Source organism: Rhinoderma darwinii, unplaced genomic scaffold (assembly GCF_050947455.1).
Source record: "Rhinoderma darwinii isolate aRhiDar2 unplaced genomic scaffold, aRhiDar2.hap1 Scaffold_69, whole genome shotgun sequence".
In the NCBI taxonomy this organism is placed as follows: Eukaryota; Metazoa; Chordata; class Amphibia; order Anura; family Rhinodermatidae; genus Rhinoderma; species Rhinoderma darwinii.
In genome coordinates, this window is record NW_027464249.1 from 1264082 (window position 1) to 1283788 (window position 19707).

Genomic DNA, 19707 nt, shown 5'->3' on the forward strand with positions numbered 1-19707 from the left:
GTAATGCAAAGGATGCACAGCCAAATATGCTGCAAAAGCCACATGTAATATATGGAGAAATATTAGGCCTAGTTCACACAGAGTTTTTTTGGAGCGTTTTTTTAAGTGGAAAACGCATCGAAAACCGCACCAAAAAACGTCCGAAAACTAATCTTATTGATTTCAATGGGATGCAGAGGCGTTTTTCCCACGAGAAAAAAACACTCACAGGAAAAAGCAGCGTCAAGCCCTTTCTTCAAGCGTTTCCGTCTCTGACCTCCCATTGCCATCAATGGGAGGCAAAGAAAATGGTTTTCGCAGCATTTTTGCCTGCGGTGCTCAATGGCCGTGGTCGAAAAATGCGTAAAAAAAGCGGCAGAAGGAATTTTGAGGCAGATTTTTCCACCTGCAAAAAACTTGGTGTGTAAACAGGGACTTCGTGTCCACATGTGACCTACTCTATCCAATCACAGCTGTAATTCCAGCCAAGGCTGCCTAAGATTATGTTCACACCCCCCACTTCTCCTGCGGTTTGGCCGCTGCAGCCCGATGAGGAGGGATTATAACTAGAAATTGTGGATATAAAGAACATGCAGAGGTTTCTGTGTGACAGTCTAAGGGCATGACCAGACGTGGCGGAGTTCTGCATACACTGTCCGCATCAATGCCGCACATAATCTGCGTTGCAGATTCTGTCGCGGCTTTGCCTAAAATGGGCATTAAATTGATGCGGACTGGCCGTTGCGTATTGAGGGGGAAAGGGCTTCCCTTCTCTCTATCAGTGCAGGATAGAGAAAAGGGACAGCCCTTTCCCTAGTAAAAGAAAAAGAAATTCATACTTACCCGGCCGTTGTCTTGGTGACGCGTCCCTCTTTCGACATCCAGCCCGACCTCCCTGTATGACGCGGCAGTTCATGTGACCGCTGCAGCCTGTGATTGGCCTGTGATTGGCTGCAGCCGTCACTTGGACTGAAGCGTAATCCCGGGAGGCCGGACTGGAGGAAGAAGCAGGGAGTTATGGGTAAGTATGAACTTCTATTTTTTTTACAGGCTGATGTATATTGTGATCGGATGTCACTGTCCAGGGTGCTGAAACAGTTACTGCCAATCGTTTAACTCTTTCAGCACCCTGGACAGTGACTATTTACTGACATCGCCTATTAACGCTCCTGTAATTACGGGTGCACACACGTAATCACCCGTAATTACGGGAGCCCCATTGACTTCCTCAGTCTGGCTGTAGATCTAGAGATACATAGGTTTAGCCAGAATGAAGAACTATCATGTTAGTAAAACCAGTACGCTCCGCAGCACACATAACATCTGCGGACTTCATTGCGGAATTTTCACTCTCCATTGAAGTCAATGGAGAAATTCCGCAATGAGTCCGCAACAAGTCCGCTACACGTCCGCAACAGCCAGTGTATGCTGCGGACACCAAATTCCGCACCACAGCCTATGCTCCGCAGAATTGTCCGCAACGTGTAAACGAACCCAACTAAAAAGCTGTGGAAAGCAATGGAGAAACGTGTACGCTGCGGATTTCCGCTGCGGACTATCCGCAGCGGAATTGCAGAGCAATTCCGCCACGTCTGGTCATGCCCTAAGGCTCTGTTCACATCTGCATTGGGGTCCCGTTCTGACGTTCCTGTCAGAGGTTTCCGTCAGAACAGGACCCTGAGCAGACACAAACTGACACCGACGGAAACCAGGGGTTTCCGTTTCCATCACCATTGATTTCAGTAGTCGACTAAGCTATTGCTTCTGGCAAAACGAAGGGTCCGGAGCACAAAAGAGACAAACGGAAACCACGGGCACCGGCTCCGTCACCATTGAAATCAATGGTGATGGAAACGGAAACCCCTGGTTTTCGTCGGTGTCTGCTCAGGGTCCCGTTCTAACGGAAACCTCCGACGGAACGTCAGAACGCAGAACGCAGATGTGAACAGAGCCTAATATGGATGAGAAAGGGGAGGTGGGACTACTCATTTATTATGCCCTGATACTGAACTGGTATTACTAGTATTATACCCTGTTCTATGAACTTTACCCGCTGGAGTACCCCAAAGATGCTTGTACCATTGATCGAGGTGATATGTGTTTTGTAGTAAAATTAAATTGGTATTTGATTATTTTTTTTACAGTTAATATTTATTAAAAATTCTGTTTTAAAGTTTTTTGCCTGGCAGTGATAGTTTGATATTTGTCCAAAACCTATTTAGTTCCATTTTTCATGGATATTATGAGGTGGGACTACTCACCTAACCAGTATGTTCCTGACGGGAGCTGCATGCGTCCATCTCATCAAGTCTCCGATCTCCTGGCAGCTCCACTTTGTACAGATCCTACAATGAAAATCTATGCAAAAAGTTTACACCAAAAAAACAGAAAATTCTACTGCGGAACCAGGATTGTTGTTGTGTGGCAGGGCTGCACCTCGCCCTTCTGCTGCCGGAGGTAAACAGTGAAATAGCGCCCCCACCTGCATCACCATAGAGTGGCCATGTGGGGTAGAGAAAAGATAGCAAAGAAAATATAGAAAACCTTTATGTTTACATGTAGTAGAAATCTATTTAATACAAGTGAATAATATTTATAAAAATCGTAATCACATGCTGCGTTAGGCCTCATTCCCACGACAGGGTTTCCCGGCCGGGTGCTACTACTGCAGCGACGCCACTATCGCAGAGCAGGGAGGTATCTCCCCGTTCTGCTATGTGCTAGCCGCACTTTAGCTCCTTGAAGGAGCGGAATCCCCGTGTTTTCGGGGATTCCGCTCCTGGACAGAGCGCTTGATGTCTCTGTCCATATCTGGGCAGTGACATCAGGGGAAACTCCTGAAGCGGAATCCCCGAACACATGGGGATTCCCCTTCAGGAGTTGCCGCTGATGTCACTGTCCAGATCTGCCCGGCCCGGATGCAAAACTTTATGCAAACCGGCCGGGCAGAATGGCCGATTTTACCGGCCGGCACTCGGGCGCGACCCGGTCGTGTAAATCCCGCCTTAGGCCTCATTCACACGACAGGGTCCGAGTGTCGGCCGGGAAAATCGGCCGTTTTTGGCCGATTTTCCCGGCCGGTTTGCATCCGTTCCGATTCTGTTCCGGGCCGTGTTGCTGTTTTTACCGGCCGATTTGGACCCGATTTGCATCCGGTTTTTCCCCTGACCGTTTTTTAATCGGATTAATTTTTTGCACTTTACTTATTTTTTTATTATTATGTTCTGTCCCTCAAAGGTCAAAAAAGACCTTTTTGGAACTTTTAATATTTTTTTTCTTTCTTTTACACCATGTTTTTCCCTGTAACTGGAGCTGCACAGCAGCCCCAGTTACAGGGGAAATCAGCCCTCTCACAGTGACGATTGTCACTAATAGGATTGTGCTAGGTCTAGTAAGACCCAGCAGCAGTCTGTCACTAACGGCACCCGGCGATCATGTGACCAGTCACATGATCACCGGGAGGAATAGAGACAGCACCGCTGCTGTCTCTATTTCTATACACAGCGTTCATTGAGCGTTCATTGAGCGTTGTGTAAAAAGACATCGTAGAAGACAGAAGCAGTGAAAGCTGCTTCTATCCTCTCCTCAGGGTCCCCGGCAGTCACGGACAGCCGGAGACCCGACATTCAGCTGCCCGATCGCGCGGGCAGCAAGTTAAAACCCGAGCCGTAAAAAGTCTATGGCTCGGGTTTTAAGGACCCTGACCGCTGGCCGTAAAAACACAGCCAGCGGTCGGGAACCGTAACAAGCAGGGGAAGGGAGCCAGCGCAGCGCTCCCTTCCACCTGCTGTACACCCCGACCCTGCCACACAGTATCACCAGCGTAGCCATTAGTCCGAATGGCATCAACTCCTCCTCCTCACATGCACTCTGCACTGTGAGGAGGAGAGAGTGCGCGAGTGACGGTTGACTCGGGACACATTCCGGTGATGGCCGTGTATTACCCGGCCCCATAGACTTCTATGGGAGCCGGGCGGCTGGGTACCCGGCCGAATATAGGGCATGTCCCATTTTTTGACGGCCGGTTTTCCTGGCCCGTCAAAAAATCGGTCGTGTGAATAGCCCCATTAGGGGTCTATTATTCCTAATGCAGCCGGGTGCCGGCCGATTTATGAACGGCCGGCACCCGGCCGGGAAACCCTGTCGTGTGAATCCCGCCTTAATTCTGCAGTGTATTACTGACATACCTACCTACCTGCACTCATTATATTACACTCATACATTATATACCTACCTGCACTCATTATATTACACTCATCCATTATATACCTACCTGCACTCACTACATTACACTCATACATTTTATACCTACCTGCACTCATTATATTACACTCATACATTATATACCTACCTGCACTCATTATATTACACTCATCCATTATATACCTACCTGCACTCATTATATTACACTCATCCATTATATACCTACCTGCACTCACTATATTACACTCATCCATTATATACCTACCTGCACTCTTTATATTACACTCATCCATTATATACATACCTGCACTCACTATATTACACTCATCCATTATATACCTACCTGAACTCACTATATTACACTCATCCATTATATACTTACATGCTGGCCCTTTAAGAAACGGCCTGGGCCAGCGCACACTTGGGATCCGGCTGCCGTGAGCAGGAGACATCAGTGGACGTTAGCGACCTCGTGGTGGAGGAGGCTGTCAAGCAAGGTACAGGATCCAGCGACGGAGACCACTGGCAGGAGAGGGACCTGCCGCCAGCGTTACAATAACTTTACCCCAGTACTCTGCAGTCCAATCAATATACTTAAAACAGGATGTCAGTCTGTCCTTGATGTTTTTCTTGGAGAGAAGTGGCTTCTTTGCAGCTCTTCTTGACACCAGTCCAGCCTCCAAAAGCCTTCACCTCACTGTGCGTGCAGATGCACTGACAGATGTCTGAGGAAGCGCTGCACTGCTGTTGAACCGATCCCATAGCTGAATCCTCTTTAGGAGAAGGTCCTGGTACTTGCTGGAATTTCATGGACACCCTGAAGCCTTCTTCATAGCAAATGAACCTCTCTCCTTGAAGTACTGGATGATCCGATAAATGGTTCATTTTGGGGTAATCTTACAAGCAGCAATGTCTTTGCCTGTAAGCTCTTTTGATGCAAAGCAATGATAAGCAAGTTAACGACATCCACCGGGATCCGTTATATGTCAATGTGGTGATGTATCTAGACGACATCAAGATTTTCTCACCCGCTTTGACTACACATTGGAAACGTGTTCGACAGGTCTTTCAACGGTTGCTAGAGAATAAGCTCTGTGCAAAGTTGGAGAAGTGGGTCTTCCAGAAATCCTCCCTTCCCTTTCTAGATTATATAGTCTCTGACCAGGGATTGAAGATGGACACCAACAAAACATCTGCTGTGTTGAACTGGCTTTGTTCTCAGGGTCTCCGTGCAATTCAACGCTTTCTGGGATTTGCACATTTCTACCGGCAGATTATTCCCCACTACTCTTCATTACTGGCGCCTATTTCAGCTCTTACAAAGAAAGGAGTGAATGCCAAAAATGAGACCCAAGAGACCAAATTGGCATTTCTTCAACTCAGTCTGTCTCTGCCGCCCCTATATTGCAGCATCCGGACATCTCCAAGCAATTCTTCTTTGAGGTGGATGCCTCTACTATCGATGAAGGTGCAGACCTGACGCAAAAAGGTCTTACCGGCAAGACTGTCACCTGCGGCTTCTTCTCCTAGTTATTTTCTCCTGCCGAGAAGAATTACTCTTAGAGATCAGGAGCTTCTGGCCATTGAATTGGCATTGGAAGAGTGGAAACATCTGCTAGAAGGGGTCATGCATCCTGTAATTATTTTCAGACCACGAATATTTGGTCTATCTACAGACCGCTCAGCGGTTGAATCCGCGCCAGGCCAGGTGGGCGCTCTTCTTTGCCTGATTTGAAATTCTGTTACATTTCCGTCCTGCCGAAAGGAATACTAAGGCTGACGCTCTGTCTCGGTGAATTGAAATTAACTTGGTTTTTATTTTTCCAAAGTACAATACAAAAGTATACAACATCCCAATGATACAGTCTCACAGTGTTGTATACAGAACACAGAAAAAGCTTGCACCTTTAGATATCAGAAACGTGCCTCGGACGTTGACATACTGACATATTAACAGACAAACAAACATAAAAACAGACATACAAAGAGTGGTGGTGATAAATACAAGCAATTATACATATGAGATGTCAAAAAGGAACAGGATGATGCAGGATACGAAAACCATGTATAAGTTAGCACAGATACATTCACAGAGTGACAGAGTTCTTGCGGAGCAGAAGTTGAACATGGGGTAACTCCGTCCAAGGGGCCCATTGAGACAAACACTTCTGCCTATAACCTTTAGATGTAGCAAAGTGCAATACGTAATAGAAGTGAAGATAAACTCTGTTTAGCACCTCCGAGAGATTCAGAGCCTCAGCTGTTTTCCATCTCTTGGCTATATGGAATCTGGAAGCGATAAGAATATGGCTTATTGGCCACCTATATTCTAAAGGGATCTCATCCATCTGCATATCAGTTAAAGCCAATGCAGGGGAAGGTAAAAGTTCTGCTCCCATTAATTCTGATATGTAGCGGAAGATACGCTTCCAGAATGGGTAGACTGATTTACATGTCCACCATAGATGAAATAATGTGCCCCTTGCTCCACATTCCCTCCAACACAAAGGAGAAGCCCTGGCTTGCATATGTTGTAACAGGTGTGAGGTACCAACGAAACTGAATTTTCCTAACGGCTTCTATATGATTGACACATTTGGATATCCTATGTGAGTGATGTAAAGCAGCCCTCCAGTCCTCCTCCGAGAACTCCCGACCCATATCCGTCTCCCACTGAGACATGTATTTCAATTTGAGAAATGAGCTGTGGGTGTTTAAGAACAAGTAAGCTGAGGCCAAACCTTTCAGCAATGTAATATCCGAATCTGTCTCGGTGATTTGATGACTCTGATCAAGTGAAACATATTATATCGATCCTTCTCGCATCATTCTGGTGGCTCCGGTCCTACTGAAGGATATCCATCATCATAAAACCTTTGTTCCCTCAGCCAGAAGAAGGACAGTGCTTTCCTGGGGACATAACCCTAAACTGGCCGGTCACGCAGGAGTGCGTAAAACCAGAGAGCTCATTTCTCATCAATTTTGGTAGCCAGCCATGGTCCAGGATGTTCAGGACTATGTGGCTTCCTGTTCCTTCTGCTCCCAGAACAAGACCTCCAAGTCCAGACCACCTGGTCTTCTTCTACCTCTTCCAGTCCCTGATTCTCTGTGGCAACATATTGCGATGGACATTGTGAGGGATCTACTCCTTTCATCCAAATGCAATACCATCTGGCCGGTGGTAGATCGCTTATTCAAAATGGCACATTTTGGTCTTTTGTCTTGTTTGCCTTCTGCTCCTCATCTTGCCGGTCTCTTTATACAGCATATATTTCGCCTGCATGTTCTTTCCCATCATATTGTTTCAGGCCACGGTGTACAGTTCACCTAAAGATTTTGGAGAGCTCTGTGTGGCCTGCTGGAAGTCAAGTCAGATCTTTCTTCTGAATACCATCCACAGTTCAATGGCCAAGTGGAGAGGGTCAACCAGATCCTAGAGAACTTTCGACACCATTTCAGGCAACGTGTCTGCTAGTATCAATTGTATCAGTTATTACAAAATGTTTCTTCACATTTAAGTGTTTTATCTGCTGCTGGAGCGCAATCGCCACCTCCTTAATTTGCTGCCTTCAGTCCTGGATTGCATCTTCCAACTCCTCCACGTTACAAAGGCGACTCCAAGCCTTGTAGAGGATTAAATCAATGCACAATCCGTTTTGAGCTAGTAGCGCAGCAATTAGCTTCCGACCACGCTAAGGTAGCCAACATCTTGTCTCTACTGTCTGGTGAGGCGCAGGCCTGGGCTTCACCTCTATGGAAAAGGAAAACCCATCATCTTTGTTATCCAAGAATTTTTCACGACTTTTAAAAAAGTCATCATCTGCTTCTTCGTCACTACTCCAGTAGGACAATATGCCATCCAGTTTTGCACATTATCCACAGAGTTACAGTGGAACATTGATTCTCTTGGAAAGGTCTGGCAGACCGCATCAAGGATGAACAGGCCCTGTATTAACTACCGGGGTCTTAATGAAATCACGATAAAAAAAAACACGTTCATTTCCAAGCTCTTTGACTGACTGCAAGGTGCTAAGATTTTCACCAAGCTAGACTTACGTGGTACTTACAATTTGATTCACATCTGTGAAGGGAATGAGGGAAAAATCATGTTTAACACTAGAGATGGAAACCATGAATATCTATTTGTGCCTTTTGGTCTCAGAAATCCCCCGGCTGTCTTTCAAGAACATGTTAACGACATTTTGCAAGATCTATTATACGGCTGTGTTTTGTTATATTTGGATGCCATTTTTGTTTTCTCCCTAGACCACTATACTCATCGCAAGCAATAGAGTCTTGTTCTGCACCGACTTACAGAGAATCATCTATATGCCAAGCTTAAAAAATTGCTTTTTGAGTGATCCAGACTGTCTTTTGTAGGATATATCTCTGATCAAGGAATTCAAATAGATCCAGCAGTACTTAAATTGTCTAGTCCCCATGGACTCAAAGCCATACAACGACTTCCTGAAGTTACTAATTATGATCGACAATTAATTCCTAAATTTTCTTACCTGGTGGCACCCATCTCTGCTATCACCAAAATGGGTTTCATTGCCAAAATTCGGACTTCTAAAGCTGTTTCTGCTTTCCTCAGCCTTAAACAGGCCTTCTCCTCTGCCTTAGTTCTCCATGGACCGGACTACAGTAAAACCTCCATCTTGGAGAAGCAGGTCTCATCTGTAAGGAGTGCGTGCTGTTCTTTTTCAAAAAAATTATAAAGCAAAAACGCTTTCCTGTGGATTCTTCTCCAATGCCTTGTCCCCTACCCAGAAAAATGATGGCATTGGAGATCAGGAACTCTTGGCCATAAAATTAGCTCTCGAAGAATGGAGACGTTTGCTAGAAGGTGCTCATTATGCCATCACTGTCTACACCGATCACAAAAATGTATTGTATCTGCAAACGGCATATAGACTAAACCCTCATCAAGCAGGTTGGACTTGGCTTACCAAGTTGCTCTGGTTGTACTGTAATCTGGTTCGTAGTTGACTGTTTTTTGAAGATGGCACACTTTATTCCTCTGACCGGCCTTTCCTCTGCTAAACGTCTGTCTAATCTCTTCAGTAAACACATTTTTCGTCTGCGATGACTCCCTAAGCATATCGTGTTCGATAGAGGAGTGAAATTTACTTCAAAGTTCTAAAGGCCACTCTGCAAGTTGTTTGAAGTTAAGTTGGATTTTCTTTCCGCCTACCACCATTAATCTAATGGAGAATTGGAATGGTTCAACCAGGTTTTGGAAAACTTTTTCAGCAATTTTGTGTCCGCACTTCAAGATGACTGGACTAGTCTCCTTCCCTGGGCAGAGTTTGCTTATAATAACTACACCTGGGAATTCACACGTTTTTTCTTGATTTATGGACAGCATCCAAGAATCCCTCTGCCAGTTCCAACACTGTCCAAAGTTCCAGCAGCCAGTTTCACTCAATTCTTGCACAAAGGGCAGGAGGCCAAGGAGTCTATAAGTAAAGGAGTAGGCCGATTGAAGGGAAATGCATACAAGAAGTATAGAGTTCATTCACAATTCCACCCAGGAGACAAGGTCTAGTTATCCACCAAGTACATTTGTTTGAGGGCCCACTGTTTTAAATTGGATCCTTGGTTTTCTACAAGCTCCGACTCCCACAGTCTTTGAAAACTCCCAATGTTTTCATGTGCCTCTTCCCAAGTCTCTGTTCCGGAATCACTTCTCCAAGAAGTTTCCTCGTTCTCCTGCTTCCTCCACTCCTGATAGAGAGTATGAAGTCAACGGGATTCTGGGCACCAAGAGGTCCAGAGGGAAGCTCCGGTACCTGGTCAATTAGAAAATCTTTGGTCTGAGGAGAAATCTTGGGAACCTGAGGAAAATGATCATGCTTCATCTCTCCTCTGGAAATGTTGTCTTCACTTTCCCCACAAGGCTAAAAAGAGGGGGCATAAGGCTCTCTGCGGCTGCCATATACTTACCTCTACATGACGTCCTCTGGCTCCTGGCCACCACCACATACCTCCATCACTACGTGACATACACCTACTAACGCACACTTACTATATTGCACACATCCATTACATACCTACCTTCCTACCTGCACTCACTATATAACACTCATCCATTATATACCTACCTATCTGCACTCACTATATTACACTCATCCAATATATACCAACCTATCTGCACTCACTATATTACACTCATCGATTATATACCTACCTACCCAAACTCACTAATTTACACTCATCTATTATATACTTCTTTGCACTCACTAAATAACACACTTCCATTTTACACAAACCTACCCACACTCACTATATTATACTCATCCATTACCATTTATTTTAGCCTCTTTAGGGCTCTATGTTCTCTGACCCTTTTCTAGGGCATCTGTTTTTGGCCCCACGCAGGCACCATTTCAGTGGTCCTCGGGCACTATTTATATAGTCCTTACTCGGGAACCATTTCTATGGTCTTCATCTAGGTACCATTTATTTTGCCTCTTTAGGGCTCTCTTTGTTTTGGCCCTTTTCTAGGGCATCATCTGTTTTTGGCCACACGCAGGCACCATTTCAGTGGTCCTCGGGCACTATTTATATGGTCCTTTCTCGGGCACCATTTCTATGGTCCTCATTTGGGTACCATTTATTTTGGCCTCTTTAGGGCTCTATTTGTTTTGACCCTTTTCTAGGGCATCTGTTTTTGGCCACACGCAGGCACCATTTCAGTGGTCCTCGGGCACTATTTATATAGTCCTTTCTCAGGAACCATTTCTATGGTCTTCATCTATGTACCATTTATTTGGCCTCTTTAGGGCTCTCTTTGTTTTGGCCCTTTTCTAGGGCATCATCTGTTTTTGGCCACACGCAGGCACCATTTCAGTGGTCCTCGGGCACTATTTATATGGTCCTTTCTCGGGCACCATTTCTATGGTCCTCATTTGGGTACCATTTATTTTGGCCACTTTAGGGCTCTATTTGTTTTGACCCTTTTCTAGGGCATCTGTTTTTGGCCACACGCAGGCACCTTTTCAGTGGTCCTCGGGCACTATTTATATGGTCCTTTCTCGGGCACCATTTCTATGGTCCTCATTTGGGTACCATTTATTTTGGCCTCTTTAGGGCTCTATTTGTTTTGACCCTTTTCTAGGGCATCTGTTTTTGGCCACACGCAGGCACCATTTCAGTGGTCCTTGGGCACTATTTATATAGTCCTTACTCAGGAACCATTTCTATGGTCTTCATCTAGGTACCATTTATTTGGCCTCTTTAGGGCTCTCTTTGTTTTGGCCCTTTTCTAGGGCATCATCTGTTTTTGGCCACACGCAGGCACCATTTCAGTGGTCCTCGGGCACTATTTATATGGTCCTTTCTCGGGCACCATTTCTATGGTCCTCATTTGGGTACCATTTATTTTGGCCTCTTTAGGGCTCTCTTTGTTTTGGCCCTTTTCTAGGGCATCATCTGTTTTTGGCCACACGCAGGCACCATTTCAGTGGTCCTCGGCCACTATTTATATAGTTCTTACTCAGGAACCATTTCTATGGTTCTCATTTGGGTACCATTTATTTGGCCTCTTTAGGGCTCTCTTTGTTTTGGCCCTTTTCTAGGGCAACATCTCGTTGTAACCTTTCATCTACAGCGTAATCTCGCGAGATTACGCTGTGCTCTACTGTCACTACCATAGACACATTAACGAAGTGCAGGGATTGTGAATAGACATCCCGTGGAATGTCTATTCACTGTCAAAACTGTCTTCGGTATTGTTAATGTGTTAGTATAAGACAGCACATAGCGATCTAAAAGGATCCCTATGCGCTGCCTAAATGAATGGAGAGGAGTGCATGACGCTGATTGGTCAGCGTCATACACTCCTCTGTACAACGCCCACTTGGTCTGAAGTAAAAACACGCCCACTTGGGCATTAAGACACTCATTAGCATAAATCTAAAATCGCTAATAAAGTGGCGAAAATAGATCGTTTTTTTTTAAATAGAAAGCATTACTGTCACCTACATTACAGCGCCGATCTCCTAATGTATGAGATTGGGCACTTATAATGTGGTGACAGAGCCTCTTTAACCCCCTCCCGCTGTGGCCACTTTTGACCTTCCTGACAGAGCCTCATTTTTCAAAGCTGACATGTTTCAATTATGTGGTAATAACTCCAGAATGCTTTTACCTATCCAAGCGATTCTGAGGTTGTTTTCTCGTGACACATTGGACTTTATGTTACTGGCAAAATTTCCCCGATACATTCAGTATTTAATTGTAAAAAACACCAAAATTAGCATTTTTCTCAATTTGAATGTATCTGCTTGTAAGACAGGCAGTTATAACACACAAAAATGTTGCTAATTAACATCCCCCATATGTCTACTTTAGATTGGCCTCTGTTTTTGAAAATCCTTTTATTTTTCTAGGACGTTACAAGGCTTAGAAACTTAGCAGCAATTTCTCACATTTTCAAGAAAATTTCAAAAGGCTATTTTTACAGGGGCCAGTTCAGCTGTGAAGTGGCTTTGAGGTCCTTATATATTAGAAACCCCCAATAAGTCACCCCATTTTAAAAACTGAACCCCTCAAAGTATTCAAAACAGCATTTAGAAAGTTTCTTAACCCTTTAGACATTTCGCAGGAATTAAGGCAAACTAGAGGTGAAATTTACAAAGTTCATTATTTTTTTCCAGAAATTCAATTTGAATCCATTTTTTTTGTACCACAGAAGGTTTTACCAGAGAAATACAACTTAATATTTATTTCCCAGGTTCTGCAGTTTTAGGAAATATCCCACATGTAGCTCTAGTGTGATAAAGGACTGAAGCACCGGCCTCAGAAGCAAATTAGCACCTAGTGGATTTTGGGCCTCCTTTTTATTAGAATATATTTTAGGCACCATGTCAGCTTTGAAGAGGTCTTGTGGAACTAAAACAGTGGAAACTCCCCAAAAGTGACCCCATTTGGGAAACTACACCCCTCAAGGAATTTATTTAGGGGTGTAGCAAGCATTTTGACCCGCCAGTTTTTTTGCAAAATTTTTTGGAACTAAGCCATGAAAATTAAAATCTACATTTTTTACCACAACATTTGTAGAGCAATTTCTCCCGAGTAAAACAATACCCCACATGTGGTAATAAACGGTTGTTTGGACACACGGCAGCGCTGAGAAGGGAAAGAGCGCCATTTGGCTCTTGGAGCTCAAATTTAGCAGGAATGGTTTGCGGAGGCCATGTCTCATTTGCAAAGCCCCTGAGGGGACAAAACAGTGGAAACCCCCAACAAGTGACCCCATTTTGGAAACTACACCCCATGAGGAAATTATCTAGGGGTATAGTGAGCATTTTGACCCCACAGGTTTTTTGCAGACATTTTTGGAAGTAGGCTGTGTAAATGAAAATCAAATTTTTTTCAAATAAAATGTAGGCTTAGCTATTTTTTTTTCATTTCCACAAGGACTAAAGGAGAAAAAGCACCATAAAATTTGTAAAGAAATTTCTCCCGAGTAAAACAGTACCCCACATGTGGTAATAAATGGCTGTTTGGACACACGGCGAGGCTGAGAAGGGAAAGAGCGCCATTTGGCTTTTGGAACTCAAATTTAACAGGAATGGTTTGCGGAGGCCATGTTGCATTTGCAAAGCCCCTGAGGGGACAAAACAGTGGAAACCCCCAACAAGTGACCCCATTTTGGAAACTACACCCCATGAGGAAATTATCTAGGGGTACAGTGAGCAGTTTGACCCTACAGGCGTTTTACAGAACTTATTGGAAGTAGGCCGTAAAAATGAAAATCTACATTTTTTCAAAGAAAATGTAGGTTTAGCTATTTTTTTTTCATTTCCACAAGGACTTAAGGAGAAAAAGCATTTGTAAAGCAATTTCTCCCGAGTAAAACAATACCCCACATGTGGTCATAAACATCTGTTTGGACACACGGTAGGGATCAGAATGGAAGGAGCACCATTTCGATTTTGGAATGGTTTCTGGGCGCCATGTCACATTTGCTGAGCCCCTGTAGTACTAGTAGTCATTTGTGTTGCACATGATTAGAAATTCCCATGTAGCCCCAACCTAAAGCATAAAGTTCCTTCATGGACAAAGCTGCCAACAAAAATAGGTATTTCCCATGATGCAGTAAAGTGATTTGGAAGGATATGGGGGCTGTAGATGGGATCTGCTCCCAATCGTACACGCATTCTCATATGTCTCACTATAGAGACTCTCTTCATGTAAGGGGCAGACATTACAAGATATCTGCAACCCCGGCATTATTCCCCATGTAGAAGATCATTCCCACAAAAATCCTTCATGTGTCTATAACTGTCCATAAAAGAGAGTCATTCATTCCTAAATATGTCACCAATCTTTCCTGATTACGCCATTTTATGGGTGCAACACGTCCGGCCATGTGTAGCAGTATACATATATACTCTATAACGCAGACAATACATTCATATTAAATAGTCACCTACCTCTTGTAACTTACCTGTTCACCACATAGGAGTAGGACTGATGACATCATATGAAGACACGTCATCTCTAAAAAGGGAAGAAAAAACAGTAAATAGATTGTAAATAAAAATAATAATTCTCAGTTAGACCCCGTTTACACAGAGTTTTTTTGCAGGCAGAAAAATCTGCCTCAAAATTCATTCAGGAATGGAAAATCTGCCTGCAAATTCTTGCCGCTATTTTCGTGGCCTTTTTCGCTGCATTTTTCGGGTAAAAAACGGCGGAAAGAAAGAGTATGCCGCTTTTTTGTAACACAAGCGGCTGAAAGCCGCCGCGGAAAGAAACGCCTCCGCCTCCCATTGAAATCAATGGGAGGTGGTTTGGGACTTTTTTTTACACTAAATCTGATACGGTTTCCGCATAAAAAAACTTTGTGTGAACTGGGCCTTACAGATGTGTTAACCCTTAACTTGCATCAAGTTATACAATGTATCATAATACCAATTCAATACAATCTCGTGCCATCTAGCAAAAAAAAGCAACATACACTTGTTTTTAACATGGGAGTCTATGGGCGACATATGGCATCCGTCGGAGTAAATACTTTCTTTTACATCTTCGTTTAACATCTCGCGCCATATATCTCGGGTTAGGCCCCATGCACATGACAGTATTTTCATCTATCCGTAAATACTGTCGGTAAATACGAATCCGTAGTCATCCGTATATATATGGAACGATATCCGCAAATACGGTCTGTAGTGCATCCGTATTTGATCCGTATATACGTAAAAAAAAAGGGAGGCTGCAAATGATGTCACTAACATGTTGCTTAGCAACGCTTCTGTAAATACGGATGGTTTATGCATACACATCCGTAGCCGTCCATATATACGGAAGCGCCCATAGGCTTCTATGGGAGAGTGGCAGGTTCTATCATTTTTTCAGCAAAAATACAGAAAGGTGTCCGTGGCCAATAGAAATGAATGGGTCCGTAATTACGGATGAAAAATACGGTCGTTTGCATGGGGCCGAAGACATAAGTTAAAGAGGCTCTGTCACCAGATTTTGCAATCCCTATCTGCTATTGCAGCAGATCGGCGCTGCAATGTAGATTACAGTAACGTTTTTATTTTTTAAAAACGAGCATTTTTGACCAAGTTATGACCACTTTTGTATTTATGCAAATGAGGCTTTCTAAAGTCCAACTGGGCGTGTTTACAGTAAAAGTACAACTGGGCGTGTATTATGTGTGTACATCGGGGCGTGTATTATGTGTGTTACATCGGGGCGTGTTTACTACTTTTACTAGCTGGGCGTTCTGACGAGAAGTATCATTCACTTCTCTTCACAACACCCATCTTCTGGCAGTGCAGACACAGCGTGTTCTCCAGAGATCACGCTGTGTCGTCACTCACTTCCTGCCCCATGTCCTGCATCGTGTCGGACGAGCGAGGACACATCGGCACCAGAGGCTACAGTTGATTCTGCAGCAGCATCGGCGTTTGCAGGTAAGTCGATGTAGCTACTTACCTGCAAACGCTGATGCTGCTGCAGAATCAACTGTAGCCTCTGGTGCCGATGTGGCCGACACGATGCAGGACCTGGGGCAGGAAGTGAGTGACGTCACAGCGTGATCTCTGGAGAACACGCTGTGTCTGCACTGCCAGAAGCTGGGTGGTAACGAAGAGAAGTGGATGATGCTGATTCGTCAGCATCATACACTCCCATTCCTAACGCCCAGCTAGTAAAAGAAGTAAAAACGCCCCGATGTACACACACAATACACGCCCAGTTGGACTTTTACTGTAAACACGCCCAGTTGTACTTTTGCAAGCCTCATTTGCATAAATACAAAAATGGTCATAACTTGGCCAAAAATGCTCGTTTTTTTAAAAATAAAAACGTTACTGTAATCTACATTGCAGCGCCGATCTGCTGCAATAGCAGATAGGGGTTGCAAAATCTGGTGACAGAGCCTCTTTAAGGAAGGACACTTCTGTATATCTGCCCAGAGAAAACCCAGACAACTGTTGTCACCCAAATTGTCCACACTCCTGAATGGCAAGACTGCTTAGTAATGTAACGCTACAGTATGGTGAGGTGACATATCACTTCATAACTAGACAGATTTACTATTTATATAGAGATATGATAAAATCAATGCTACGGGGGCTGAAGGGAGGCAGAAAAGAAGAACGTTTTGCTTCTGAGTTATTTCCTGTTAACCCTTTCCTGTCGCTGCACTGGTTATTTATGTAAAGGAAAGGGTATTTAAATATGGCGCCTGCTCAGAAGCAGAGCAGGCGTCATAGCCGCTGGGTCTCTGCTGTGTAACACCGGCTCACACGCGGCAAGATGGTGGGAGCCGGTGTGTTCCTCTAGCAGCTGGCCGCCTTGTGAACGCTCCCAGCCCTGCTATAGGAAGATTGCTATTAGGACCTGCCTGTGGCAGGTCTCAATAACAAAGTACTGATTTCACCATAGACTGCAATACTGTGATATTGCAGTCTATGGCACAAGCGATCCAATGATCGCAGGTACAAATCCCCTAGAGGGGCTAAAAAACAATAAAAATAATTCCCTAGATCACAATATAAAAATAAACATAAACACATTAGGTATCCCTGCGTCCGAAAATACCCAAACTATAATAATATAAAAATATTTATCCAATATGGTGAACACCGTAGCGTGAAAAAAAATAAATGTCTGAATCGCTATTTTTTTGCCACTACAACCGCCCACAAAATTTAATGAAGTGTTTGAAATGCCCGATATTCCCCAAAATGGTATCAATAAAAACCACATCTTTCCACGTACAAAAAGACGCCTTACACAGCCCTGTACACAGAAATATAAAAACGTTATTATGGGGGTCACAATATGGTGCAAATATTTTTTTCAAACTTTGTCGTTTTTTTAAAGGTAATAAAACATAACAAAAACTATATAAATTTGGTATCACCGCGATCGTACTGACCCTCAGAATAAAGGTAACACGTCACTTTCACTGTACAGTGAACACCGTAAAAACGAAATCCATAAGAAAATGCCGACCTGCTGTTTTTTTCCAATTCCACTCCATTCTAAAAAAAAAATCCAGCTTCCCAGTACATCACACATAATATTAACCCCTTCCCTCTTTAGCCACTTTTGACCTTCCTGACAGAGCCTCATTTTTCAAATCTGACATGTTTCCCTTTATGTAGTAATAACTTCGGAATGCTTTAACCTATCCAAGCGATTCTGAGATTGTTTTCTCATGACACATTGGACTTTATGTTACTGGCAAAATTTGCTCAATACATACAGTATTTAAATGTGAAAAACACCAAAATGTAACGAAAAATTGCAAAAATTAGCATTTTTCTAAATTTAAATGTATCTGCCTGCAGATAGTAATACCACACACAATTATTGCTAATTAACATCCCCCATATGTCTACTTTAGATTGGCCTCGTTTTTTGAACATCCTTTTATTTTTCTAGGATATTACAAGGCTTAGAACTTTAGAAGCAATTTCTCACATTTTCAAGAAAATTTCAAAAGGCTATTTTTACAGGGGCCCGTTCACTTGTGAAGCGGCTGTGAGGTCCTTATATATATGAAACCCCCAATAAGTCACCCCATTTTAAAAACTTCACCCCTCAAAGTATTCAAAACAGCATTTAGAAAGTTTCTTAACCCTTTAGACGTTTCACAGGAATTAAACAAAAGTAGAGGTGAAATTTACAAACTACATTTTTTGTTGTTGCAGAAATTAATTTTTAATCCATTTTTTTTGTAACACAAAGTTTAACCAGAGAAACGCAACTCAATATTTATTGCCCAGGTTCTGCAGTTTTAGGAAATATCTCACATGTGGTCCTAGTGTGCTAATGGACTGAAGCACCGGCCTCAGAAGCAAAGGAGCAACTAGAGGATTTTGGGGTCTCCTTTTTATTAGAATATATTTTAGGCTTCACGTCAGTTTTGAAGGGCTCTTGTGGTACCAAAACAGTGGAAACCCCCCAAAAGTGACCCCATTTGGGAAACTACACCCCTCGAAGGAATTTATTTAGGGGTATAGTGAGAAATTTGACAAGACAGTTTTTTTTGCAGAAATTTTTTGGAAGTAGGCTGTGAAAATGAAAATCTACATTCTTTCAAATAAAATGTAGGTTTAGCAAATTTTTTTTTATTTCCAAAAGGACTAAAGGAGAAAAAGCACCGCAACATTTGTAGAGCGATTTCTCCCGAGTAAAAGAATACTCCACATGTGGTCATAAACGTCTGTTTGGACACATAGCAGGGCTTAGAAGGGAAAGAGCGCTATTTGACTTTTGGAGCTCAAATTTAGCAGGAATGGTTTGCGGAGGCCATGTCGCATTTGCAAAGCCCCTGAGGGACCAAAACAGTGGAAACCCCCCACAAGTGGCCCCATTTTGGAAACTGCACCCCTTGAGGAAATTATATAGGGGTATAGTGAGCATTTTGACACTGCAGGTTTTTTGCAGAAATTATTGGAAGTAGGCCGTAAAAATGAAAATCTATATTCTTTCAAAGAAAATGTAGGTTTAGCTAATTTTTTCTCATTTCCACAAGGATTAAAGGAGAAAAAGCACCGCATAATTTGTAAAGCAATTTCTAGAGTAAAACAATACCCTACATGTGGCAATAAATTGCTGTTTGGACACACGGCAAGGCTTAGAAGGGAAAGAACTCCATTTGGCTTTTGGAGCTCAAATTTAGCAGGAATGGCCAGGACACATTTTCAGAGCCCTTGAGGGGACAAAACAATGAAAACGCCAAAAAAGTTACCCCATTTTGGAAACTACACCCCTTGAAGATCTACGTGTGTGGTGATCATTTTGACCCCCACAGGTGTTTCATAGAATTTATTAGAATTGGGCAGTGAAAATAAAAACAATCCTTTTTCATCAATAAGATGTAGCTTTAGGTCAACATTTTTAATTTTCTCAACAAATAAAGGAAAAAAAGAACCCCCCCCCCCCCAATATTTGTAAAGCAATTTCTCCTGAGTACGGCAATACCCCATTTGTGGTCATAAACTGCTGTTTGGGCACATGGCAAGGAACAGAAGAGAAGGAGCGGCA